This window comes from Haemaphysalis longicornis, unplaced genomic scaffold (assembly GCF_048455015.1).
Source record: "Haemaphysalis longicornis isolate Haplotype H1 unplaced genomic scaffold, Haemaphysalis longicornis Haplotype H1 scaffold_1, whole genome shotgun sequence".
NCBI lineage: Eukaryota > Metazoa > Arthropoda > Arachnida > Ixodida > Ixodidae > Haemaphysalis > Haemaphysalis longicornis.
In genome coordinates this window covers 304,663,522-304,678,154 of record NW_027526203.1, presented here as the reverse complement: position 1 = coordinate 304,678,154, position 14,633 = coordinate 304,663,522, and the positions used below count along the sequence as shown (strand labels likewise).

The 14,633-nt window shown below is 44.9% G+C and overlaps 1 protein-coding gene across 1 annotated transcript in view; it reads right to left on the bottom strand.

Annotated features, from left to right (window-relative positions):
* LOC144149659 (protein turtle homolog A-like) overlaps nucleotides 1-14,633 on the bottom strand; it is a 721,048-nt gene that overhangs the window by 271,936 nt on the left and 434,479 nt on the right. The gene's annotated exons all lie outside the window — the stretch shown is intronic.

Below are 14,633 nucleotides of genomic sequence, written 5' to 3'. Positions count from 1 at the left end.
ACTTTCGATGAACTACCAATATTTTCAATTGAATTTTCCATGAAGCGTGTACGTTCAAGTCACCGATTATGTTAATACTGTTATTTTCCAGATATCAAGTTTCTGAGAGATGATGAAAGAGGGAATGGAATACAGTATTGTCTAGTGTTGAATGCAGATCATGCGCGCAATGTAACAAAATTTTCCCAGGCTTCCTCTTTTCTTCAACTTAAACATTGAGTGCCTTGTTTAAGATCAGCTCGGTGAAATTCAGTTATAGACCTTTCAAATCCAATTAGAACTCCTCCACCGCACATCCTGCCGGCATGTGTAGTTTCTATGTTGTAGTCTCTGTATTACTTTTCGCGGCTAGTAAACTGTCTTGATGAAAGACAGCTTACAAGCCATGAAAAGTAATACACCGAAGAAATTTGTTCTGACAGCAACTCTTCCCCTACACAGACAAACCTTCATAGAATTACCAGCGTGCTTTTCTTGTGTAGGTGTCGCTTGCCGCTATTTTAGGATATAAATTTCGTGAAACAAAAACCCCACGAAAACATGCCTATGTAAGCAGTTGCTGTGGCTTAACATTGACACAGGGCCTATACGGTCTTTTTAGGCGAACGGGAGAGTAAATTTGCTTCCCTTGGCTTTTATTTCTACTCTAAAAGGATTTGGCTTCCTCAAAGTGAGGACGAGGAGAGCAGATATTTTACGGGGGCGGGATAATAAAGGTAGCGCTGGCGATGGCTTCAGAGCTACGGAGAGGGTCTCATATGAGGACCTTCTAAAAACAAACAAGTGACACGTGCTCCGCACTTCGAGTGACATAAGCTGCCAGAACAGCGTCAGGAGGAGCCATAGGCCAATTTTTCTGGCTATCGTGTGCTTAGAGCAAAAGCTACGACATGTGAGCAAAACAGAGCCATATTGCCTTTACAGAACCTGCGGCACGGGGAAAAGAAATAAAACAGAAGTGAGAAATAAACTCTCAATAGCATCGTTTGCCTGCAATGGTTTCAACGTCCAACAAAAAGGGAGCATTAGTTATAAGTTTTATTCATATCTCTCCTCGTGAAGCTTAAAGGAGCGATGAAGACAAAACACAAGTTCGGTTCATTGAAAAGACGGTCTCGTTAGAGTCATACTGACACCAGTTTTAACGTAAACTTCGCGGACATAAGCTACATAATTAGGAAAAAAGGGAATGGCCATGCGACCCACTCGCTCATTTCCCGCAACAGAACCTATGATATCATACCAGCCTGCTCTGCGGTTGGCGGAGGCCGGCAAAAGCAAACGCAAATTAGAATGAGCTTATAAGCTTGACGAACGAGCTATTTGTGTTTAAATTTAGGGCACATTCTTTTTTAAAGCAATAAGAATGGTGGGACAAACAGTGGAAGTTACGAAAGCACAGTGAAAATAGAAGTACTGATGCGTACTGATCTTGGTACTGCGCGCATTATGCTCGGTTTAGCTGCACAGCACTCCGGGGCTTTTGGGTTGTCTCAGACGACACTGGCCGATTGACGCAAGCAACGGTGTCTTACCTGACCATACTTGTCGATCGAGCAGTATGTTTCACGATGCGATTATTTTCTCCCAGAAAAAAAAACAAGCCAGATTTAAATGCGGCTTGCCACGGTATGGCGGTGCCATCTATTTTCAGTAACGTAAACAAACGCGCGAACGCCGCCGTAGCATACCTCGATGCCAGCGCCGCCGTACAGGGTGGAGACCCCTTTCAATTGTCCCGTGCCGCCGCAATTCGGTGAACGTGCTCAACGCGTTGTTCTTTTCGTTTCTAACGAGAGCCAGCAACGCCAAACAGAAATGATGACTCAAACTTCGCCAGTAAACCGCGTTGCAGCGATAACTTTAGGGCGGTTTTGATACATTGGGTCTATTCGTTTCACCTGCACCACGTTAACCACAGCAGCACTTCGCCGTTGGTTTCAGTGCTGCAGCTCCCGGCACCTGAACCGCGCCGCTCGATTAGCCGGTGGTGTCAATGGGTGCAGGGTGATGTCATGGTTTTGCCTAAACTCCCTGCCGAGGAGGTGCAGAAGCAGACGAAAAAGGTGCAGGTCTGGTTCCACCGATGGCGAAACCCCCTTTGCACCGCTGTGAACTGGTTCAAGAGGTGCAGGCTGAATCCAATAGACCCAATGACTTGCTTCGGCGGGGAGCGAGTGACCCAAAATGGCGGTACCAGCGTATACGTTTCTCCACCCTGTACGGCGGACGCGTGAATAAGGGCACCCTGGCCTGCAGTGCGCTCGGTTCCTGTGATGTCATTGCAGACCACGAAAGCACATGATTTAGCGGAAAAATCAAAATTTTAACTTAAATTGATTAATTTCCCAGTGAATAAAGCATCGTTTGTATCCGGACAAGCGCTAGGGGCACTATAAACCACGAAATCTTTCAAATAAAACAAACTTGTATTTTGTCTTCATGGCCCTTTTTAATTCCGAGACACCAGTTAATGAAGTAGTGAACTAATGAACCTTTCGCTGAGAAAAGACGCCTTATAAGCCTTCAGTATTTATTTAATTTGTGCTTTCATTATTAAGCTCGTTGTTATTCTTTCAAGGGAATTCCGACCAGAAGAACAGTATTTGTGAAAACTGGAGAGCGTGCCGACCTCTCCCCTCCCCCTTGAACCTCTAGAAGTGCACTGATAGCAACGACTTGAATTGCTGTGAGCAAGAATGCCGGATGTCGATAGTGTAGAGTGAATGAGAATTCCTGGTATTGAGAATTCGAGGAATGCTGAAAAGACTGAAGCGGTTGCAATTAGTCCGCGCTGGCGTCGCGACGGACTCTCGGATATTTGCCGTATAGTTCACTCCGCAGATTTCCCGAGGCTGTTGTATTCATCACTGTGAAAGCTTACGAAAATTCCCCACACCGCACAAGGCAGCGTCTTTCATGCTTTACAGCGACAGCGATTACGTGGAAAAGCCCATCCTTAAGTGCGTAAAAGGCTGGAGCTTTTAGACTGTGGGGAACATATACTATTCAAAGGAGTTCATTTTGACAACGAGTTCTGTGGAGATAATTGAACACGGTGTGAAATAACAAAACCCAATTTGCAATGGAAAATGCTGAAAGGAGCGTTGGAATCAGGACGTTTTCAATGCTCGTTGATACTGAGTGGGCGTAGCTACGTGGCTCCATCTTACCTCAACGTTTTCCCGTTCCCCGTTCCACTCGCAATCCCATGCACTCAGTTAGTGGTCGTTGAGTGTTGAACAAACTCCGATCTAGAATTCCTTCCCGTGCCAATGGCAACAAGCAAACGTATTTCCCGCTCATGTGGCTAATCGGGCAGTCATTAACCAAATCAATCAATAAATGCTGTAACCCCTTCCAACACTCTCAACATGTAGGTAGTTAGCCATCGCTGTAAATGTACACATCAAATCGCGATGAGTGAACAGAACCGACTTAGTCGCAGACCTTCATACGCTGTTTAGTAACAACTTACATCACCGGGAAACGCCGTCGTCTTAAATTCAAATTCATTTCAGTCTCTACACACTACGGGGCAGCCACAAAAAAATTCACTGTCTGACTGCGCGACTGCACCTATGTGTGACAATGCAATCACAACACAGGCGGCTGTAATTGCAGCAATCATTGTGCTTCATTAAATTACGGATCAGTTTTCTATCGACGAAATATTAATAATTATAAATCACGATCTATACCAAGGATCTTGCATTAATTTCTGATGACCGCGGCACTGCACATACTGTCTACACTCTAAAGGTCAAGAGTTGAGATTGAAGCGCCCGGCCATCATTAACTTAATGACTTCTTTCTTGCGATATTACTTTGTTTCCAAATAGAAAATGTGTGTGGTATGCACAAGCGAAATATATTGGGTTCCTTTGTATCATATTTTGTTAGAACAGCGCCCAACCTGAAAGGGCTGGTTGATGAACATTATCTTAACAGCGCAACTTTTTAGCAAACGCTATTTTTTTCTGTCTGCAGTGAAAAATTCCAATAAAATGTCGAGCGCGAGCCCGTGAGTGCATGCCTCACGGCGGCCGCCCGGAAGTTAAACAAACCAAAAATATGCCGTGCACTCAAGTGTGCGTGCCTCGCGGCGACCGCCCAGCGCCCCCGCCGCACGTTTGTCAAGCCAGGCATACCCACCCCGCTAGAGAGATTGATCAAGATTGGCAAAAAAAAAAAAAAAAACTCTAGCGTTCGCCATAATTGTGGCAACACTTGATTAGAACGAGAAAGACGCGTCATAGCGTACGCCCCTCCAAGGTGATGTCCAATGTTGATCACTTCCAAAAAATGAAGGAAGCTCACACTTATAGCAATAATAATGGAGTAAAGGTCGTTGCGGCAGCGAATAAGAAGTAAATTGGCTGCAATTGTGGACATAAACCGCCGTGATGGTCGTGAAGGTTGCGTAGAGCTTCGCTACCTTCAAGTCTTACCCTTTATATAGTCTGAGCTTCGTTCATTTTTTTTTTATTTTTCTTGGAGATGTTTGTTTTTCTTCTTGCAAGCAGGTACAAAATCTTCACCGAACTAAGTTGTTTTGCTCCATCCTCACTGTTGCCCCGTTTTGATATGTACCGGAGCCTGTGTAATTTGTGAACATTTCTTGTACACATCATTCTATCGCGCTTAAACAACTTTCTTGAAAGGCAAAAATAAGGATTCTCGTGACGCAATTCTTACATTCCCACTTTTGTGCAATGAAAGACACTACTTTCCTCCTAAGTGCCACTTTGTTTCCAGTCTATTTTAAAGCGATTATCATTCTTGGGCTACTTCCGCCAGTCTTATTCCGTCCGTGTTTGTCTAACTGTTTTCTAGGAGTAGGGCGTCAATTTGACCTGATACTTTCCCCAGCGCGTTCCGAAACCGTGGTTAGAAGTTTCGCAAAATTTATATTACATTATAAAACCGCTAGCCCCTACCACTGACCCAGCAAGGAGGTGCGAGATAGGCCGAAGTGGCGATGTGCCACTGCTGTCACGACGGCACGTAATGCTCTAGAAAGCGGATTTAGTTTTCTTGACAGATTTGCAGGTTTCGGAGCCGCTTGACCAGCGGCGACCTGAATCTGCGCTCTACATATTCTTTTAAACCGGGAGAACGTGGGCTATTCTGCATGCGGTAACGGCTCCGGTACTAACCCAAACACCCATTCAGCTAGCCACCTTTCGCGATGCAAAATAATGACGGTGAGCGGTGTTCACTCTTTAGTTGCCTTCTTTCAGATCTGCGGAAGCGGTCGGTAGCTCACGTGGGGGAAAGACCGTTCCACCCAGCCGCTTGTGATACATGTGACTGTGGTCTGGGGGCGGCGAAAACACGGGCTAAAGCCACCACCCGAAACATATCCTGGATACGTGCCTAATGGGAATGCACCGTACTTGCGGTAATTACTATTTATACTTCGTAATGGCAAGGAACCGATACCAGGGAGCGCATATTTTGGCATTGCAAATGCGATTACCTTGCCGCTCGCCGCGGTTGCGCAGTGGCTGAGGCGTTGGGTTGCTGAGCCTAAGGATGCTGGTCTCATCGAGGCCGCGGCGGCAGTTTCAACCGCAGAGCTGTTTAGCAAATCGTTCGACTTCCATGCCCGCAGTTAAAATACCAAGAAATGCCGAGAGCTCGTATGTTCTTGCCACGCGGTGACCGTCCAGCGCCCCCGGCTCACGTTCGTCGAGCTTAGAGAGATTGGTAAAGGTGGGGGAAAACCTTGCTAGTGCACACACAATGTTTACTGTCCATTGATTATTACTTACAAAAAATGAAGGAAGCTTACTCCTATAGCAGCAAAGACGACGTAAGGTCGTTGCAGCAGCGAATAAGAAGCAAATAGGCTGCAATCGGGGGATTAAAGGTATCGTACACCTTCGCTACCTTCAAGTCTAACGCGTTAGATGAGTTTACTGCATTTTTTTTAATTTTTTTCGCTTCGGGCACCGAAGCGAAAAATTACAAATTTTGAGAGGGAGGTGGCGGGTGTTAACGCATCGAAGCTACATGTGGGCTAAGAATCGTGTCGTAGTACAAGGATACGAATTAATTTTGACCCCCTGGAGATCATTAACGTGCGCCGAAATCTCGACACTCGGGCATTTCCGCTTTTCGCCTCCACCTTTTGAAAAGCAACCGCCGCGACCAGGATCGAACCCTCACCTTAGGGCTCAGCAGGAGAGCGCGCCTGTAGCCACTCAGTCACCGTGGCGGTTACGCCAACTGTCAGATACCAAAAAGACCTAGAGGGAAATGTCGACATCCGCAAGCAGCCATTCTTTTGTATTTGATGCTACAGATCCGTCAATCAAACTTGCTAATCTCTGCATCCATAAATGTCTATACAGTCTTTGGGGATGAAATAAAAATGAGTCTCTCTGTGTTTTACGCAACGTTTTCGTCACGCCGTGGAAGTCTGCAGGCAGAACTAACGGCGAAACAAATTAAATGAGGGAGAAAAATGACAGGGGCACACAGTACATCTTGCTTAGATGCCAGCAATCATCCTGAACACAAGAAGCTCAACAAAGCCAGAAATAAAAACTCACTGCAGCATTCCCGTCATCAGGGTCCTAAAAGTGATTACAGGGGGCACCGCACTTGTCCGTAATAAAACTGTGGTTACTTCCGGCCGTGCGCTGCCTTAGTTTAAAGTTATTTGGACTGAACTACTGCACCTGTTTGGAATCTTTGCCGACCGTTCTTGGTGTAGCCACTTGTTAGAACGAACAACGCCCGTACATTTCAGTTGCAGTTACTTTAAGTAACACTCAATGCTATAGAAATCTGTATCGATTGTTTAATTCCCGCGCCGATTTGGCATTAAGCCGGCATTTCTTTAAAAAAAAACTATAGCTCGATGAGCTTAGTGAACTAAGCTAAACCAATGCGAACAGTATGCACGGAATGCGAGCAGCTTCACCGAAATCAGTTATTAGTAACAGCAGCAGTCTAAGCTACAGAGTTGCAATGTGTCGTGACACGAAACACTCGCTCCGTTTAGATTACTTTTGGTTGCGAGATGACGCTTCTAGCGGTTCTTGGGCATTCTAAAAAAAAGAGGGGGGGGGGGGGGGAGGGGTCGAGGCTGCGAAATGGAACGCGAAAAGGTCGACGCCATGGTGAACAACTGCTTATGCTTGCCATTTTGGTTTGTAAGTTACGACCATAGCGATTGTGACAGAAAAGACCCAGGCTCAGATGAGCCCTCAAAGAAACAAGAATGGCGACACGCCTGCTCCGATTTCAAGACAAGGCGGCAGCTTATTAAACGACCGGTCTTGTCGCTCTCAAAACCCATACTCCTTTTCCTCTCGCTTTCTCCTGACAGCGGTGGCCTGTGCTTACATCGGTCGAACTCCTTACTGACCGAGTTAATTACGCTGCCTGGAACAAGGCCTCGGTGGAAAACGAGAGAGCGGCTCCGGTTGCGTTCGACCTGCCGACGCCACTTGCCTGCTTCTGTACGTACAAGGTCTGTTGTCAGAGAGCTAAGCTCGGCGTTTTTAAACCTGGGGCTGAAAGCGGAAAGTTCGCCTGCTCTGTCTGGCGTCAGGCCGCGCATGCCGGGTCATCTTGTTTGACAGGGAAATAGTACGAACCTTCCATTTCCCAAGAATAAATGGAATCCCGCTTGCTGAAAGATAACGTGGCCGTTTTTTGAAAGTTTATATTCATTTGCCATTGTCCGTTACATCCGCAAAATTGTGCACAAGAATCATTATTAAAGAAAATATGGTCATCATTCGTTTTCATTATGTTGCACAGCACACAGTATTAAGCATAGCAAGAATTTTAAGAAGTATAGCACAAAGTTTATGAAGGCGTTTTGAGTAGCTAACAGCATCCAATACCCTAGATAAATCTATCAAAATGGCATCACTTTGAGTTTTAGTGTCAAGAGCGTGAGATTTGCCATTAGAGAAATCAACAAGATAATTATCCTACTAAATCCAAGACACAAACAGTGCTAGACATCACACAAGATGCTATTATTTTCAGGAAACTCCACAGTCGGCCTAAAGGTATGTTCAAGAAGTTGAAAATATGAAGACATAATGAAATCGCATGATAGTTTAATTAGGGGCTGCGTGTTGGTGGATTTATACATGGGGATAATTCATGTTAATTTTTAAACTAGAAAAATGTTTGAGGTAAATATGAACTTTTGTAAAATTACAGTCGAATGCCGGCCGGTACAAAGGTACTATCTATCACGACAATCATTGTTAATGAGTCCGTGCACGTTCGTGAGGCACGATACTATCCTCAATAGAATACGCAAGCCATGAGCGAAAGCAAGTTCTACAGTAATGGACAAATGAAAGACGAAAATCTGAACCAGAGCACACAAATAGCGCACCCGCCGCAGTGGCTCAGTGGCTATGACGTTGTGCGGCTGAGCACAAGGGCGCGGGTTCGATTCCCGGCCGCGGCAGCCGCTTTTCTGATGGAGGCGAAAAGCAATAACTGCCGTGTGTTAGAGAATTCGGTGCATGTTAAAGACCCCCAGGTGGTCAAAATTAATCCGGAGCCCTCCACTACGGCGCGCCTCATCACAGTAACGTCGGCGCGTAACAACCCCACAATCAAACATCAATCAATCACACAATTAGCGCGATGTCTTTCCATGCAAGTAAAAAAAAGAGGCGTGATTTAATTACAAAATCAAAGTTGGGAAACGTGGCCTTGAAAATATACCGACAGCGTGTTATTATTCGACCTCGACGAACAGTATTTTTCAATTTTGCGCGTTTTGGTTCATATTTTCTTGTTCGCATTTTAATTCTCCATGACTGTACATAGAAGCTTTCAGTTGCAAATAGGAATTTAAAATAAATGTTGAAGGCCGAGGGGATTATTGATGGATCACTGGAAGGGACATTATTTACGAGAACTGTATATGTGGAGGCTGAGCAGGGTAAAATTGCAGTCTAAAATTTTCTAAGCTTACTGTTCAATTTGTAGTGCAACGCTTAAGCGGAAGTCCCTAGATGAGGTGAAGCTCTTCCTTGGCGTCGTTATATTGGCAATTTTAAGGGCGTCACCATTTAGTTGTGAACTCCTTAACATCACAAGACAAGGTGACAGGTGAAGTATATCACCCGAGATCCACAGAAGGTGAATAAATTCCTATTGTTTTTAAAGCGACGGGGCGCTGTAGACAGCTTGTAACAATATTTTTGAAACAAGCCACCAAGAAATTCACATCATTACTTACGCAGTCACGAAAATGACTCCCTTACGAATTCAGTAATAGACGCGTCATAGAAGAGTGAGAAGTCTGGAAAAGTAGAGTAAACGTAACGATTGTTACGAACCGGAACGAGAATGGAAAGAATAACGGTCCTGGGGTATGAAATACCGTCTGTAACAATACATATTTTAGCCGGTATACAAGAGGTGGGGAGTGACAAAAAACGATATCTACAACGGGTTATTTTAAACCAAAACTTAAAAGAAAAAAATGGCAGCACTTAGCGTCTTTCTATGCCATAACAGGCGAGCAATAAAAAAAGCCACAAAATTCATGGGGCGTTAAAATCGCCCGTGCAACCAAGAAGGCAAGAAACGCTGGTTCATGAATGTCGTTGAAGCGAGCAGCTATATTTGGTGACGGTCGGTGACAGATATGGCCAAATATTATAGAAATGTTCCAGGAAAAACGTTGCGCCAAACTGATTCGGTATCGGCTGGGATAAAGAGGACTGAAAATTTAAGGTCAGTCCTCAAAGTAACGTAACGCCTCTTTCTCTCCCGTGACGCCATCAGTTTAATGATTACGCTGGGATCGCTGAGTTTCGCAAACGGAGAGAGAAAGCTAATTATTTAGTTGTTGCAAAAGAAAAGCAACTTGACATAAACGAAATGTTTAGTTTCGTACACAATTAAATTTTACCAGTGGTGGGCGCGCAAGTTACGCACCGAAAGGGCAAAGGGGTGTACAGGGAAGTTTAATGACGAGAGATGAGGCGCACCGATGATGGTTAATAAACGATTGGTTTGAGCCTAACTGCTGCTGTTAAGGCACCCGCCTGGTTGAAGACGCCCGTAGTACGGGATGCCTTGGATCCTGCCGGTCATCCATACCTTCTCGCGAAGTCGAAAATGAAAAAAAAAACATTACTTCCTTAGAGTCACCATTCAATTGATGGTACAGCAGAAGACATTTTAAAGGTTCCTCCAAAATTATGTCATTTTCACTTCGAGAGTTTTCTCTTCAATTACAAAATAGTCCACGCGTACAGAATGCAAAATCACCGAGTAGAATAATGAATCATCATTTCGCTTCTATTAATTCGAAAACAAACAATTTTTTTAAACAAGCAATTTTTTAAAACTTTTTAAAACTATCCCACTTATTTTTAAATAAGTGGGATCGTTTCCAGTACGTACAGCATAATTTCTCTCATCTTGTAAATTTCAAAATGATAACTGCGGTGTATATGTGCGTGAAGAAATAGGGGCTGCTCAAGTGTTGTTATTTCATCGCGACATATAGTGCGAATCAATACAACGCATCTAATAATCTTAATGCAGCCGTAGAAAACAAATTTCGCCAGAGAAGCATGCTTTCCCATCTCACAAAAGGAGTCTGCGTCAGCGGTGCGGGCTGGTTGCGGCAGAACGTCCCACGACCACGACTTTTGAATTTATCGTTAGAATGCACAAAAGTAGGGAGCGTTTCGGGATTCAGTTTGATAGGGAAGCTGTACACATCGAGAATAGCAGGATTTGTTTGTTTGCGCGAACAAACTCCAGCTCCATACCTATTTACACAACCTCCTGGGGATTGGCCCAGAATTTTGAAGTGGTCGGATGATAATTAAACCTACATGCCTAATGCTAGGAACACCATCCCAATCTAGTATTACGCTCACAGAGCAGCGTGCACGGCGCATTCCAAATGTGCTGCAATGACGATATAAGAGGGCCAGGTATGGTTAGAACTTCCTGGGAGCACTGGGCATATACAGAGCGACGCAGCTCAGTGCGAATCAATGTAATCTACTGAATACTGTTTTAAAAACAGCCAATGTGGAGCAGCACGTGTAACACACTCGAGCGATAGTCGTCGTCGGCTGAAATGCGGATGTCCCCAAAAAAGATAAATGGTTCGTGTTTGAAGAGTTTGTATTACACTAACGTTATTACAGACGTCAACAAACCAACTTACATGGTTCGTGTATAGACATCTCTATGAAGTTGTAACAGATCCACTTAGTACACAACGCCAGCGATCACGAAGCAGTATCGCACGTATTCCAAAATGGATAAATAAATCAGTTTAGTTCATCAGCTTGCCTTCTTGGCCAAATATTTTTTATCTTGTTATACTGTTTCGCTGGCCATCTATTTCGACGCAGAAAAGTGGCTTCAGAAAGTTTCTGAGTGCAGGGCTGAAACCTTGCAAAAATCCATCGCATAATATGGTTACAGCATATTCACGTTACAACAGCTGGTGTACGGGTTCCCCACTTCCCCAGTTTAACGTGATGTGGGATGCTTGATTTAGGCCCCTGCGATTAGCCCTGCTTCTGCCTTGAAAGTGCCGGATAGAATGTGCAGAATAGAATGGCTGGTACACAGAGGAAGGCATGTCGCCATCGATAATACGCCCCTGAGCCTTACCATGATCAAACAAGCAGCGGAATCGGCGCAGAAAACAAAGAAGACATATCCAGCACCGACTCCCTAACAAAAACAGTCAACGGTTAACAGAATAAGAACAGTTCGCAGACAGAATTTCTCCTTTCCTTCTTGTTTATTCCTAGAGGCCCTCCCCACTCACCTTAGTTCTAGTACAAGCATTAGTTTTAGCTCAACTTGCGGTTTGCTGCAGCTAAACGTTACTCCTTCCCACCTCTGAGCCCCAGATCGTTGACGGAAGCCTGCCTGTACCACAAGTACTTGTAAGCCAGGTACGCAGACAGCTATTATAATTATGACGCCCAAGGGACTCGCAGGGAGAAACGCTTCAAGCCTTTGTTCAAGCAACAGCGTCAATATTTGTCCAGCTCTGGTGCTCCACTATAGCGAAAAAATGGCCGGCATTCGCATGGCAAGCACGACTATAAGGCCAACCTCCGAGCTGCAAACTTTAGAAGGCGAACTTCTCGCGGCGGGCACTGAAAGTGACGCGACGTCTCATTTTCGTCGACATCGACCTCCATCCAACAAAAAAAGATGTGAAACCCAGCGCCGCAAAACAAGCATGAGCTAGAGTCAACTAGAAAAAGCGAGCCATGATTGGCCGCTGTCAGTGCCCGTACTTCCTGTAGGTGGCGAATGCTGCCGGACCTCCGGACTATCTAGCTGCGGTAGATCGGCGGCGAACATCCGTTTTTCACACTTCGACGGACACACTGTGGCTGCTGTGTACCTTTCGCTCTTCCTTCGCCGAATTTTCGTTGAGTGGAGGTTGACGTCTATCCCTATTTAAAGTCACGCGACAGTAGTACTATACTGTCTACATGGCTCCGCATCGGGAGAACCGTATGAAGGCGTCAAGTCGAGGCATGGCGGAAACATTTCATCAGGCCGAGGTACCACAGATAGGTTTCGTGTTGGAAGCAGTAACTACGATTATTTCCTACGAGAAGTTAGCTGCTACCATGAATCAATCTATGACCACTGCAGGGCGAAAGCCCTTCTCACAGTCTTTCAGCAGCTCGTATCATCCGTTTTCCATATCCATTCTACCACTCCGAGGCAAGTCTGAGTTTACACGAAGTCTTATTAAACCTGTCATACATTTTCCTGCGTGGGCCGATACATTTATTTGACCCCGGAACGCTTGATGAGTGAATTTTAACGAAATTTGCATATTGTTAGCGAGTTCATGAGCCCGTGTATAATATACCACATAAATGTAAACCTAGGGGCGTCCGTGAAAAAGTAGAAGCGATAATAACTTCAAATATGCATAATTTATCCCCTGTGAAGAGAATAACCAAGAAAAATTTATACTAATATTCCAAAACTGCCAGAAGTCAACCTAACTTCCCAGGCTGCGCGCAAGAAGGATTTCAAGGACAAGAGAAATGACAAAGCAGCACCAGACTGTTACGAATTACAGAGAATTTGACGCCCCTTAAAGGGCACCTGAAGCACTTTCTTCAAACTTTTTCAACATTTGAAACGCTCTCCAAACATGGACAATGAACGCGTTCAACCCTCAGGTAACGAGGCGACGAAACCACCGGGCCAAATATTGGTAGTTTGCGTACATGAGATAACTGAAACTCATACAAAAAGTGTTCATCTCTTTACCGCATTCTTCAGAGTCGGCGCGTTGATTCTGTGCTGATGCGACATCCATCAAGCCATATACCTAGTGTTGGCCGGTTTCCTATCAGTTTCAGTAGTAAAATAATTAGATCGAAGCTTTAGCAAAAATAATAAACACAGGAAAATATACTAACAGGGTATCTACTGTGGCGGAAAGATGAGGCCTTCCCGGGTGTTCCAGCAGGGAAGGGCTCACAGTATTAAAAATTAAAAGAAAATAAGAACGAACGTCGTACAGGTGTAAGGACATAAGTGTGTTGTCAGAAAAAAGAACAGCCTCAACACTAACTCCAAGTTTGCAAGAACAACGTTTATTTTCCCAAATTTATCGCTTAGCCATTGGTCAGGAGCCCTTGGTCCCTGGCGGCGGTCGGGGCCATCTGGAAGAGCCGATTCTGGGTACCCGTGTCGGAGCTGAATAGCGCTGTCTCCCACCGCTCGTTTGTACTTATGTTGAGTGTAGGCTGTCATGACTTACTGCTTTGAAGGTTATTCCTCCGGAGAGGGCAGCTTTTTTATTCGTCTTAAGAATCGAGCAGCTTCTTCGAGAACGCAGACGTTTACCGGGAAGTATACCCAAAATGAAGAGTCAGGTGTGGTGTACGGGTGGGAACAGCAACGATTCGACCCATTTGGCCAAAATAAAATTGTACCCATCCAGATCCATGCCAGCGAGATACCTGCCTTTCCAAAGCCCCAAGGCCACAGGTAACCGAGAGAGAGGGAGTAAACTACAAAGCCGTAGAGGTGACTGGAAGATAATTGGGAAGCTGGTGGAGGAAAAGCTCCGAGGAGAAGGGAACAGCTACCAACTGGTACGAACGAAGTACTATATGAACCTGCCTCAAATAGCAGAGCTGAAAAGAAGAGTAGTATATCACCGACAAATCAGCTTATTTGGGGAGGTGATACATGTGATCAGCCCTATAAGAATGTGGCAACGGAAACAATAAGTTTACGGGATGTGGTAACGTAACTTCGGTTCTGTGAAGTCAGAAATAATGACAGGTCCGTACCTCGATTACTCGCTTCCCTCCGCACGGCCCACACCTCGTGATTTGAATGCAGTTTGGGTCTGTTTAAGGCACTTACTATATCATAAATTTTGAAGCACTATGTCATCTAAAAGCGACTTTCATTAAATGCCTGGGTCCCGTGTCAGTCAAGAGATCTTTTCCGCCAAGCATTTTTTAGGCATCTGTGCACAAAGCGATGGCTTTGAGTGGGAAATAAACGTTTTATGTATGATTAGAAGAACATTCAAATACGCAAATACACAGCGGTTCCGTTTGCGCTACTTGGCCTTCAACAATGGGCTTAATGCGAAAGAA